General features: G+C 42.8%; 1 pseudogene; it reads right to left on the bottom strand.

The window, feature by feature from the left end:
- Positions 1 to 649: 649 nt before the first annotated feature.
- On the bottom strand, positions 650 to 767 carry LOC124803816 (annotated as a pseudogene).
- Between the last annotated feature and the right edge of the window lie 12,584 nt (positions 768 to 13,351).

The raw sequence follows: 13,351 nt of genomic DNA, 5'->3' as shown, positions 1-13,351 counted from the left end.
GTACAATGACATAATTTTGTAAGTAGATTCAGTGGCTTTTCTTGATACTGTCTGGAAACCGTTTTGGGAATGTAGTTCCTAGCAACGAAGTAATACATTCAAATGTTATGCGCGATGCCGTAGGGTTTCACACATCTCACTGTTTATGTCATATCTCTTGAACTATGTGTCATACAATGATACGGTATTGTAGATGCATTCAGCGGCGTATGTGGATACTGTCTACGAAGTTTATTGCTAATAGAGTTTGTAGTGACTATACATGTAAGCATCAAGCACGTTTCGGCGGTATTTTACGCAACTTATGATATCATATATCCTGTATATGTATCGTCATATAACTTTGCATATATAATTTTGCACTTATGTTCTACTGATTGGAGCTTTCAAAAGCTTTCTGACTGCTGAAACCACAATCAAAGGAGCAGGTTATGGAAAAGCATGTAATGGACTCCGTCATCAGGCCACATGTGGCCCACCGGGACTATCCGACCGCTTTGTCATCCACACTGAGGATGCGGATAGGAGGGGCGTGTGTTCAGCACACCGCTCTTCCAGTCGTTATGATGGTTTTCTTAGACCGGAGCCGCTCCTATTCGGTCGAGTCTCCCCTCAATTGGCATCAGCAGGCTGAGTGCATCCAGAAAAATGGCATCAGCGCAAGGCGGCTCGGTTGGTCACCCATCCAAGTGCCGACCATGCCCGACAGCGCTTTACTTCGGTGATCTGACGGGAACCGGTGTATCCACTGTGGCAAGGCCGTTGTCAAAAGCATGTGATGGATGGACTTTTTTTGTGCGCAAGACGTTAGAACATTACTCGAAGTTAGATCTGAAAACGAAAGTCTTGATTTTGACTGATTTGCTAGAAAATTTTCGTTCACTTTCTCTTAAAATTTACGATTTAGATACACTGATCGGCCAGAACATTTTAACCACCTGCCTAATAGCTGGTGTGTCCACCTTTTACATGGATAACATCAGCATTCCAGGGAAAAGGTTGACGAGCGCGGACGCCACGTTCAGTCACATACCAGATGTGTTCGATCGGGTTCAGATATGGCGAGTTGGGGGGCCAGCACATGAATTGAAACTCCCACTGGATTCCTCAAATCAGTCCGGCCGGAGTCGCCGAGCGGTTGTAGGTGCTACAGTCTGGAACCACGTGACAGCTGCGGTGGCAGGGTCGAATCCTGCCTCGGGCATGGATGTGTCTCATGTCCTTAGGTTAATTAGGTTTAAGTACTAAGTTCTAGGAGACTGATGACCTCAGAAGTTACGTCCCATAGTGCTCAGAGCCATTTGAACCATTTGTTTCCTCAAATCACTCTATCACACTCCTGGTCTTGTGGCATGGCGCATTATCTTGTCGAACAATACCACTGCTGCTGAGAAACATGATCGTCATGAAGGCGCGCACGTGGTCTGTAACCAATGTGCTATACTCCTTGTGGCCGACTGGGGTGGCCGAGCGGTTCTAGGCACTACAGTCTGAAACCTCGCGACCGCTACGGTCGCAAGTTGGAATCCTGCCTCGTGCATCGATGTGTGTGATGTCCTTAGGTTAGTTAGGTTCAAGTAGTTCTAAGTTCTAGGGGACTGATGACCTTAGAAGTTGACCCATAGTGCTCAGAGCCATTTTTGAGCTATACACCTTGGCCGTCATGGTGCTTTGCACGAACTTGACTGGACCTGTAGATGCCCAAGTGACTGTTCCCCAGAGCGTAACGGAGTCGCTGCTAGCTTGTCTCCGTCCTGCAGTACAAGCGTCAAGTAGCTATCCCCCAAGAAGGCGACGGATTCTCACCCTCCCATCGGCATGGTGAAGAAGGTATCGGGATTCGTGAGACCATGCAACGCTCTGCCACAGCACCAACGTCCAAGTAACGTGCTCATTTCAGTCGTAGTTGCCGATGTCTTGTTGTTAACACTGATGTCGGTTGCGGAAGCCCATCGTAAGGAGCGTGTGGTGCACTGTGTGTTTAGACACACTTTCAGTGCCCAGCATTAAAGTCTGAAGTTGGCTACTCCACAGCTCGGCATCTGCCCTGTTTTACCAGTCTGCTCAATCTACGACGTCTGGCGCCTGTAATGAGGGGTGGCTGCCCAACCGCACGACGTCTAGAAGTGATTCCACTCTGATTTCGCCACGTCTTGAAGACACCCACCACAGCACTCCTCGAACACCCAACGAGTAACGCAGTTTCCGGAATGCTTGTGCCGACGCTCTGGGCCACCACAATCTGCCTTCTGTCAAATTCAGATGGATCGCACCCCTTTTCCGTTCTACACACGGACAGTACGTTCAATATTACATGTATCGTGCGTGTGTCTGGTAGCAGTCATTTCTCGCCAGATAACATTGCTATCCCCTGGACGGGTTTATACTGACAGTACGTTGGTGGTCATAATGTTCTTTCTGATCAATATATAGCTAATCATGTGACGTGGCACTTTGGAATGACATGAACTGATGAAGACAACTAATATAAAATTGCAACATGCTAGTGAAGTAAAAAATCACAATTTGTTAAGTTCGGCACCAGAGTTGGTTTTGTTCACTGTTCACGTAGATGTAGTTACAAACAATTGGTTCATGGTTCATTATAATTGAAATAAAGTCGATACTTGTATTACACACCTCAGTGTTAACAGTCTGCACAACTGGGTCATGTTGCAGTACTTACCTCTTTTTGATTGTGTTTCGGTCTCCTGGGATGGGTTTGACGTGTGGAGTATACCAGATTATTCAGATATAGGTTAAGTTTTAGAAGTGGATTTTGAGTATCCAGAAAATTTACATGATCTTCACTTCGTCCTACTATAATATCCAGAGAAATTGTACCACCACCTCACATCAATAATCCAGAAGTTCCAAAGAACATTATGCGATAAGGAAAACTATATGAATCACTGTAGAAATGGAAAGCACTGTCTGAACCATATTCTCACCACCAGCTTTAGTTATCCCGTCCCCTGGATGAAGCCGCATATCTGTATTAGTGTTGAAGTATGAATGGATTAAATGATTTCGAAAAGAATTCTTCAAACTCGTGAATAATAAGGTTTTAGTACATCCGGAGTGCCACACTAATGTGATAAAGTGGTGAACATAAGAATGCTCACTCCAGCTGCTTCAAAAAATCTTTCATTGTGGGTCGATGTGGTGTTACATAGAATACATGGACATAATTTTTTTCACCCAAAATGCTTATTGCTCTGTCGACGTGCTGTTTTAGTCGAGTATAAGTGCGATTCGTATCTATTTTTGTTAAGCTTTCCTCTTGTAATTTAAACCTATATGCGGCTTTAAAAAAGTTAACTGTAACTGAGCAGAAAATCTTGCCTTGAATTTTATTAGCAGAATAACAATATTTGCCGGACTGGACTCTAACCTCGTACCTCCGCCTTTCGCAGGTTGGTGCTTAATACACTGACCTATCCTAGCAAGACTCGTCATCAGCTACCTTCCATGCTTCACAGATGCTCTTCGGCGCCGGCTGGAGTGGCCGAGCGGTTCTAGGCGCTAACACCTGGAGCCGTGCAACCGCTACGGTCGCAGGTTAGAATCCAGCCTCGGGCATTGATGTGTGTGATGTCCTTCAGTTAGTAAGGTTTAAGCAGTACTAAGTTCTAGGGGACTGATGACCTCAGATGTTAAGTCCCATAGTGCTCAGAGCCATGTGAACCACTTGTTCTTCGGCGTGCGTTGTTGGATCCTGGCAAAGATATTGTTGAGACTCGGCTCAACCTCATTCATGGGAGGAGGTAGTGGTGGAAATGAAGCTATGAGAGCGGTTTGTGAAACATTCTTGGATAGCTCAGTCGGCGGAGCACTTTCCCAGAAAGGCAAAGGCCCCAGTTTCGAGTCCTGGTTTGGCACATGTCTTCAATTTGCCAAGAAGTTCCAAATCACCACACACTTCGCTGCGACATGAAGATTCGTTCCGGAAAGTCTTGGCTTACTTTCACCCTGCTAATCGGAAATGGTCTCTTATGCTAGGTATCACGGTCAGGGCGGGAAGATATCAGGCAGGATCCAACAATTGGCGCTAGTTATGACACAGAAGGGAGGTATCACCAATTTTGTCAGTTTAAAGCATTATTACAAATGGAAGAAGCTTGTCCTCATAATGTAGCCAACACCATGTAAGTTTCCGTATGCACCGGATGGCTATAGACGGCTCCTACCCTTTATCGGAAACTATTTGACTCACCTTTGTTACCAAACAACTACCACGATAACAGGAACGCAAAATGAAAAATAAAAACGACCTGTAACTGGCAAAATATGCAAGCCACGTTTAAAGTTGTCGACTCCTTAAAATTCACCTTTTCGTAGGCATTGACATGTGAAAACCGGTTATTACGATTTTCGGAACATATCATTCTAGTACGATAAATAGATATATCTTTGTTCGTTACGCCTTGCAGCTACTGCCTCAATCTAAAACCGAAAAACCACGACATTCTGAGAAAAGATTCAGTGTCAACAGCGAAACTTATGCTCAATGGAGGCAAGATTAAAATACTTAGGTAATTTAAGTGACTGCGAGTAAGTTCAAGGTGATAAAAGATGAAATATTTTTTTAATCCATTTATTTTAGTGGTTCATGGTGTGGGGTCCTCTCGTCATGTCCTAGTTCATGAACCACGGGCAACGTATGAGTGGCCAAGTAAGTGGTCCCGACAGTCGGGATACCAGTTACTTTGGAATAAGGCTGGGCATCTCGGACATATTCTGAGTTGTGGTCACCTTTGTGCTCATACAGCAAAGACTACCAAATCCACCGGTTAGTCCCTCAGCCGTTAGGGGTAAAACCCAATGGGACTCGGGGCAAGTAAGGCTAGCAACCTGCTTCCCTGCTACTTTAAATATGGTTAGGTTAGGTTAGTGTTGTTTAACGTCCAGTCGACAACGAGGTCAGTAGAGACGGAGCGCAAGCTCGGGTTAGGGAAGGATGGGGAAGGAAATCGGCCGTGCCCTTTCAAAGGAACCATCCCGGCATTCGCCTGAAACAATTTAGGGAAATCACGGAAAACCTAAATCAGGATGGCTGGAGACGGGATTGAACCGTCGTCCTCCCGAATGCGAGTCCAGTGCTTTAAATATGATGCTGGCAACAATCAGAGCAAAATGCCTCATACCTTTGGAGGTGACGGAGTCCCACCTCTAACTGACAAACCAGGGACTCCTAAGATACGACTTGGCAAACAAATGGTAATGAGATGGGGAGCTATTAATATCAATGGGGGCTACTCTTGGAAGAAGGTAGAGCTGGCAGAGGCTGCAAGTATGATGGGGCTGGACGTTTTAGCTGTTAGTGACATTCGGGTAAGGGGTGAGAAATAAGAAGTGGGAGAATACAAGGTCTACTTGTCAGGAGTCAAAGCAGGAATAGCACAATGGGGTGTAGGGCTTTACATCAGGAAAGAAATGGAACCCAGCGTAGTTGCAATAAGATATGTAAACGAACGACTGATGTGGATAGATTTGACAGTGTCTAGCAAGAAAATTAGGATTGTGTCAGTATATTTGCATTGTGAAGGGACTGATCAAGATAAGATGGATAGTTTTTATGAAGCACTCAGTGATGTAGTTGTTAGAGTAAAGGACAAGGATAGTGTTCTGCTCGTGGGTGATTTTAACGCCAGGATTGGAAATCGAACAGAAGGGTATGAAAAGGTTATGGGTAAATTTGGAGAGGATATGGAGGCCAACAGGAACTGGCAGCAACTCTTGGATATCTGTGCCAGTATGGGCTTAGTAATCACAAACTCCTTTTTTAAACATAAGAACATTCACCGGTATACTTCGGAAAGCAGGGGAACCAGATCTGTCATTGACTATATAATAACAGATCAGGAATTCAGGAAGGTTGTGAGGGACACACGTGTATTTAGGGGATTATTTGATGACACTGATCATTATTTAATCTGCAGTGAAATTGGGATTGCGAGGCCGAAAGTGCAGGAGGTCAGGTCCATATGTAGGAGGATAAGAGTGGAGAAACTTCAGGATAAGGAAATCAGGCACAAGTACATGACAGCGATCTCACAAAGGTACCAGTTAGTTGAATATAGTCAATTACAGTCATTGGAAAAGGAATGGACAAGGTACAGGGACACAGTACTAGTAGTGGCTAATAAAATGTCTTGGAACAGTAGTGTGTAAAAGTAGGAAGAAGCAAACAGCTTGGTGGAATGACACAGTCAAGGCAGCCTGTAAAAGGAAAAAGAAGGCATATAAAAAATGGCTACATACTAGAACTCAGGTAGACAGAGATAGTTATGTTGAAGAAAGAAACAAAGCCAAACACATAATTGCAGCATCCAAGAAGAAATCTTGGGAAGACTTTGGAAACAGGTTGGAGACATTGGGTCAAGCTGCTGGAAAACCATTCTGGAGTGTAATTAGCAGTCTTCGAAAGGGAGGTAAGAAGGAAATGACAAGTATTTTGGACAGGTCAGGAAAACTGCTGGTGAATCCTGTGGATGCCTTGGGCAGATGGAGGGAATATTTTGAAGAGTTGCTCAATGTAGGTGAAAATACGATCAGTAATGTTTCAGATTTCGAGGTAGAATGGGATAGGAATGATGATGGAAATAGGATCACGTTTGAGGAAGTGGAGAAAATGGTCAATAGATTGCAGTGCAATAAAGCAGCTGGGGTGGATGAAATTAAGTCGGAATCATCAAGTACAGTGGAATGTCAGGTCATAAATGGCTACACAGGATAATTGAAATGGCCTGGGAGTCGGGACAGGTTCCATCAGACTGGACAAAAGCAGTAATTACACCAATCTTTAAACATGGAAACAGAAAAGATTGTAACAACTACAGAGGTATCTCTTTAATCAGCGTTGTGGGTAAAATCTTCTCAGGTATTGTTGAAAGGAAAGTGCGAGTATTAGTTGAGGAGCAATTGGATGAAAATCAGTGTGGGTTTAGGCCTCTTAGAGGTTTTCAGGAACAGATCTTTAGCTTACGACAAATAATGGAGAAGTGTTATGAGTGGAACAGGGAATTGTATCTATGCTTTATAGATCTAGAAAAGGCATATGACCGGGTTCCTAGGAGGAAGTTATTGTCTGTTCTACGAGATTATGGAATAGGAGGCAAACTTTTGCAAGCAATTAAAGGTCTTTACATGGATAGTCAGGCAGCAGTTAGAGTTGACGGTAAACTGAGTTCATGGTTCAGAGTAGTTTCAGGGGTAAGACAAGGCTGCAACCTGTCTCCACTGTTGTTCATATCATTTATGGATCATATGTTGAAAACAATAGACTGGCTGGGTGAGATTAAGATTTGTGAACACAAAATAAGCAGTCTTGCATATGCGTATGACTTAGTTGTGATGGCAGATTCGATTGAAAGTGTTGCAGAGTAATATTTCAGAGCTAGGTCAGAAATGTAAGGACTATGGTATGAAGATTAGCATCTCCAAAACGAAAGTAATGTCAGTGGGAAAGAAATATAAACGGATTGAGTGCCAAATAGGAGGAACAAAGTTAGAACAGGTGGACGGTTTCAAGTACTTAGGATGCATATTCTCACAGGATGGCAACATGGTGAAAGAACTGGAAGCGAGGTGTAGCAAGGCTAATGCAGAGAGCGCTCAGCTACGATCTACTCTCTTCTGCAAGAAGGAAGTCAGTACCAAGACTAAGTTATCTGTGCACCGTTCAATCTTTCGACCAACTTTGTTGTATGGGAGCGAAAGGTGAGTGGATTCAGGTTACCTTATCAATAAGGTTGAGGTTACGGATATGAAAGTAGCTAGGATGATTGCAGGTACTAGTAGATGGGAACAGTGGCAGGAGGGTGTCCACAATGAGGAAATCAAAGAAAAACTGGGAATGAACTCTATAGATGTAGCAGTCAGGGCGAACAGGCTTAGATGGTAGGGTCATGTTACACGCATGGGAGAAGCAAGGTTACCCAAGAAACTCATGGGTTCAGCAGTAGAGGATAGGAGGAGTCGGGGCAGACCAAGGAGAAGGCACCTGGATTCGGTTAAGAATGATTTAGAAGTAATAGGTTTAACAGCAGAAGAGGCACCAATGTTAGCACTGAATAGGGGATCTTGGAGGAATTTTATAAGGGGGGCTATGCTCCAGACTGAACGCTGAAAGGCATAATCAGTCTTAAATGATGATGATGATGATGATGATGATTTATTTTACAGAAAATCCTTTATTTGCCATAAGTACATCTTCGTCGTTGCAGGTATTTTTCAATACGGACAAATTATAGCTGGTTTATCAGTCTGCATCCATTCTCATTCTAACCAATGGTCAGGATTGCATCTAAGCTCTGCATGCTTTCCATGCTGAAAGTTCCTTAGCAATTTGCTGAAGCATACATACTAACGAAAATCACGTATATATTATCACAGCAGGAAAGAATATTCGTAATAATGGATGTAGGCGCACTGAAACTTTGAGCAGTCATTTTTTGACCGGTGTTGCGTGGAAGACGTAGCATTCTCATTTATATGGCTTATTTTGCTGTATAGCTTTGATAAAATGACAAAACCTGGTATTCAATGGCTATTGAAATACAGCACTCTCACTAAGTGGGTTGCCATGTGAGTTCAGGGCATAAGCCACGAGTATCTGAATGATAACGAATAAATGACGAATAAATCTTTGATGTGACAGAAAATTCTTCTTGTTATTGCTCTCTGCATTCCGAACACTGGTGTGAGCTCTCTACGCTAATCTGTACTGCACTAGTCTTTTCATCCATGAATAGCTGTCGCTATTTACAAACAATGGAAAATCCAGGATGGAATGTAACAATATCATCAGAAGGAAAGTAGCTACTCATCATATAGCGGAATGCTGAGTCACAGATAGGCACAACAAAAAGACTCTCGCATTTAAAGCTTTCAGCCATTTGGCCTTGGCCATCAACAGACACACATACGCGCACACACACACCCATTCACGCAAACGTAACTCACACACAAGGCTGCAGTCTCAGGAATTTGAATCCACACAGCATCGTTAGTTACACCTATTTTGCTTTGTTGAAGTCTTAATCTCCCTCTACAGTTTTATCTCCCTCCTCCCCCCCCCCCCCCCCCCCCAACCAGTACCCGATCCCTTCGCCCAAAATATGCACGCTTCATTTTGTTACAAAATTTACGATGTTTTGATGCCTAAGGAAGTGTAGTGACAACTGATCCCACCATGAATCAAGTTTAAACATGAATTTTAATTTTTTCAGTTTCTGCAATTACTTTCATCTTATTTGTTGTAAAACATAAACTTGTAATCAGCTGTTAAAGTAATACCCTGAAGATTAAATGGGAAGAAAATTTCAGAGCAAATTGTCAGGTTAAGAAAAGATCTTAGCAGTTCTTACTTGCAGGCACGCTCTTCTGTTTCCGAAATTATGTATGTGTCATATGTGGCATCAACCCAGAAAATAAAACAAAATGTCTGGGGATGACATTGAAGTAAAATGAACTATGAAACAAACCGGATGTTACGTTCTGGAGTCAGGCATATCCAACAGCTCACAAACAAGTGCATGCAAGCGAAATCTGATCAGATCTCTCCCTGCTCTCACTGAAGAAGTTCTGTGACGTCACGCTTCACTAAGCAAAGCATTTCCTGGCGGTGGCCTTGGCACATCCCACGAGCGCATGTTAAGGTGGCGGACAGATGATAGTCACAGTGCTGTGGCCTTCACCAGACATCACAGCGCCTAGAGTATCAGCAATCCAACTGACAGCCTGCAGCCGCGGGTTGCCCGCTTCGCAGGCACACCGAAGCACTACGCAACCGACAGGCAATATTGATGAACGGCCAAAACAACAACAACAACAACACAGAAAAGACACCAGCGGCCACCAGGGGCCACTACCGGCCCACATAAACAAAAGGAAGAGGTCGCTGTAGATTCTGGAACTATTTTCACACGTCAAACCACGTGATGGAAAATAGTTCTGAGGTACTCATCTGCCGAAGTGCTATAAAGGCCGGCGCTCGGCCGCACATCGGCAGTTCATCAACTGCCAGCAGACGTGGATAGCTACTGCCTCGGCAGCCCGGCTTGGATCTTCTCCCTGATCTCTGGATTAGGCTTGGTATATCGGAAAAGTCTCTGGCGGAGACTAGTAGGAAATTACTTCAGTTGTTTTCTATATTATTCTTGTATGTAGTTGTGATTCGAAGACGGATCACTGTTTTGTGTTGGTGTTATACTTGGAGAATTTGTTTTGGTTAATTGAACAGTCCAACAAATCGTTTTTGGACTTTGATCGTTAGTTTCTTCTGCTTACGCAGACATCTGGCGGATAACAAACGAAATTTGGAACACACTTGATACATGATTTCTTAATCGTACCACACTTACACACCATATCGTAAATACCATAAAAGAGGAATCGGGATGGAATCATGGTTGGTAGTCACAATTTATAATTAAGACAGTTTATTAACATTACCCATTTATAAAGAAAAATTGACAATTACAAATTGTGGACCAGCCACTAGATAAAGCTTTGCAAATACAGTAAGAAACCCAACATACTCAATACTTTAACAAACAATTCCAAATTAAGAAAACAGGGTTACTAACAGTTGAGAACTTCAAACTCCCATATAGCACTTCCCTCAAAATAGATATCATGAAAACAGTTACAGGTAAAGGGTGACTTAGTAACACCTGAACACTAGTGCCAAGCAAAGCTGCCATTACCTAACATGATGGAACCACTTAAATAAAAGACTACAACAGAAACTCTGATCTTTAAAAAATAAATTCTCAAGTGCTCAGACGTGTTAACAAAAAAACACTAGAAAAATCTGCACAAGGAACTCAGCAGCTTCTACGCAGTTTAAGGTTTAGCCAGTTGCCAGTCCCTAATATGTAAGAAATCAAGTTCATATACAAACAGGATACATACTATATATATATATACCAGCATAACTCGCCTTGACGGAAGGAAGATAAATACTAAACTTTGGAAGGCGATGTGTGAACAACTCCGGTAGTGGTCAGGTTCTTAAACACTGCCAAGTTTAGACTTCGAATGACAGTTCACTCCTATCCAAGGCGCTGGCACAATCAAAAGTTTCTGCTCGAGTCACGAAGACGTTCCAACACCTCTGAAACATAGGAACACTCGGTAGAAACCTTTGAAGTTTCTAATGTAATAGGTGCCTGTAAACTACGTTCTGAGACTTTATTCTCTGCATATATGTATAGAGATTTCTGGCTCTCGATACACGCGAGTAGCCAACGTACAGCTGTCCATGTGAGAAACATTGTGTGCCCAGATGAATAACTGCCAGTTTTAACGTTTCTCCCTGGCTGTTATTTACAGTGATCACGAAGGCCACTTTCAAAAAATGCTACAAGTGTTTGAACTGGAAACGAAAGTTTGTTGGGATGATAGAAAATCGTGATATCAATAATTTCATCTGTCACACCAGCTAAAAACTACTCTCTGCACTAAAAATAATGCAGTCTTTTGACACTTAACTTTCATGGCTGACTGTTTAGTCACGTTACCCATTCCATGGGAACAGCAATCACATTGACCATCCACGGGAACAGTGACATTTTTCGGAATAAAAGATATCCTATGTGTTAATTCACAGCATACGCTGTCTCCATTCCAAAGTTCACTCAAATCCGTCCAGCCACTTCAGCATGAAGAAGTAATAACATTCTAGCTCGACGAAGAAAGGAAATAAGCAACATCTTGTTCGGTGCAGCGCAAATTTTACAATATTTGTGCGTGAAATAACGACATCTTCCCTTACGTGTGTGTCAGCTACCAGCGGATACCCTCCCATATCATAATCAAATCGAACCTCACTATAGGCGCATGAGCCTCTGCATGTGAAGACACGACAGCTCTCTGTCGCACATTTAAACTATACAACCGTTTGGAGTCTTCAAGAAACTGTACGAGTCCTCAGAAGCTACACGATATGCCTGACATTCAGTGGTTAAAATGCAACGGGCTTACAATAATCTGTGGATTAAACACTTTGAGGATTGAATGTATTCAGTACCATGAATCGTATTATGTAGGACATACTAGACAGATAAAGTATGAACACAAATACAACACTGTTCAAAAGTGAAAGAGTAAGTAGCTTTTTCTAAGTGTACTTATTGCATTATATTCTTCAAATCATTTAATATTTTGTGGTGCTACACTTCTTTAAAAGTAGGCTATGTGTTAATTCAAGGTATAAGCCAAATCCGTCCAGCACATTCAGCATGAAGGAATACCAGACATACACAACAACTTCCGAATTTATACTATGTATTTGATATGTGATGATAAAATGATGTGGAATATAAAACCACCTATGTGTATGAGTAAAACTGGAAATGGCAGCACAATACTGGAACATATGAAACGTCCCCTTAGAAAAATTAGTGAATTACTGTGCTGTTAAACCCCTTACGTTATTTTATTTTCAAACAGCTGAGCCAAACAGAACGTACTCAGACGTTTCTCTCTTTACTTATTCTGATCGTCACTAAACTGACACACAATATTTTTAGCGCAACGCAATCTGACTTTTAATAATCCCTACAAAAGAATGGCCCTGACTAACAATAACCTATACCTTTCATGAATCACTTACCTCACAAAAATCTTCATTACTCGAACTACTGCAATACAGCGAGCGCCAATACTGCCAGCTAAATAAAAGATTCTAACTACTGAAGTCACTAACTACTGATAGACATAGTTATCAAATGAAAGATTTCGATAGGGAACAAACAATGTATTTTCCTTAATAGTGTTCAAAATTCATAATATATATATATCAGTTCATGACTTCCAGTCAAACAAATTTACTGTCTGTGATGGACACCCGTCCAGATCATCCGCTCTCGAAACTCCGCCATCTCTCTCCCGACATCCACCACTGCTGGCGGCTCACCTCCAACTGCGCAGCACTACGCGCTGTTAACAGCCAACTGCCCAACACTACAATAGCAAATTCCAACAATGCCCACCAGCCTCAGACTGTACACAGCACAGTCAGTGATTTTCATACAGTGCGCTAGGTGATGTTACCAACATAAAAACCTAAACAGCCTACTTACACATACAAAATAATCCGGACACAAGTGGACTGAAATAATGGCAAAACTGGGCATTTGACGTCTTATCCTATCTTTGTCATTCGTTATGAACTCAATGAAATAAACATGCTTCGTCGCTACGTGTTTCAGCCTGCGTAGTTACGCTTCGTCGCTATCTCCGGAACACGTGACGGCTGCGTGGGCGCCGGTAAAATCTGGCCATACCCGGGGGTGGGTGGCTGTACTGGAATGTGCTGGATGCAGCACGGCAAACTCTCAGC

Source organism: Schistocerca piceifrons, chromosome 6 (assembly GCF_021461385.2).
Source record: "Schistocerca piceifrons isolate TAMUIC-IGC-003096 chromosome 6, iqSchPice1.1, whole genome shotgun sequence".
Classification (NCBI taxonomy): Eukaryota; Metazoa; Arthropoda; class Insecta; order Orthoptera; family Acrididae; genus Schistocerca; species Schistocerca piceifrons.
Note: the sequence above shows the minus strand (reverse complement) of the source record. Positions and strands in the feature narration are given on the sequence as shown.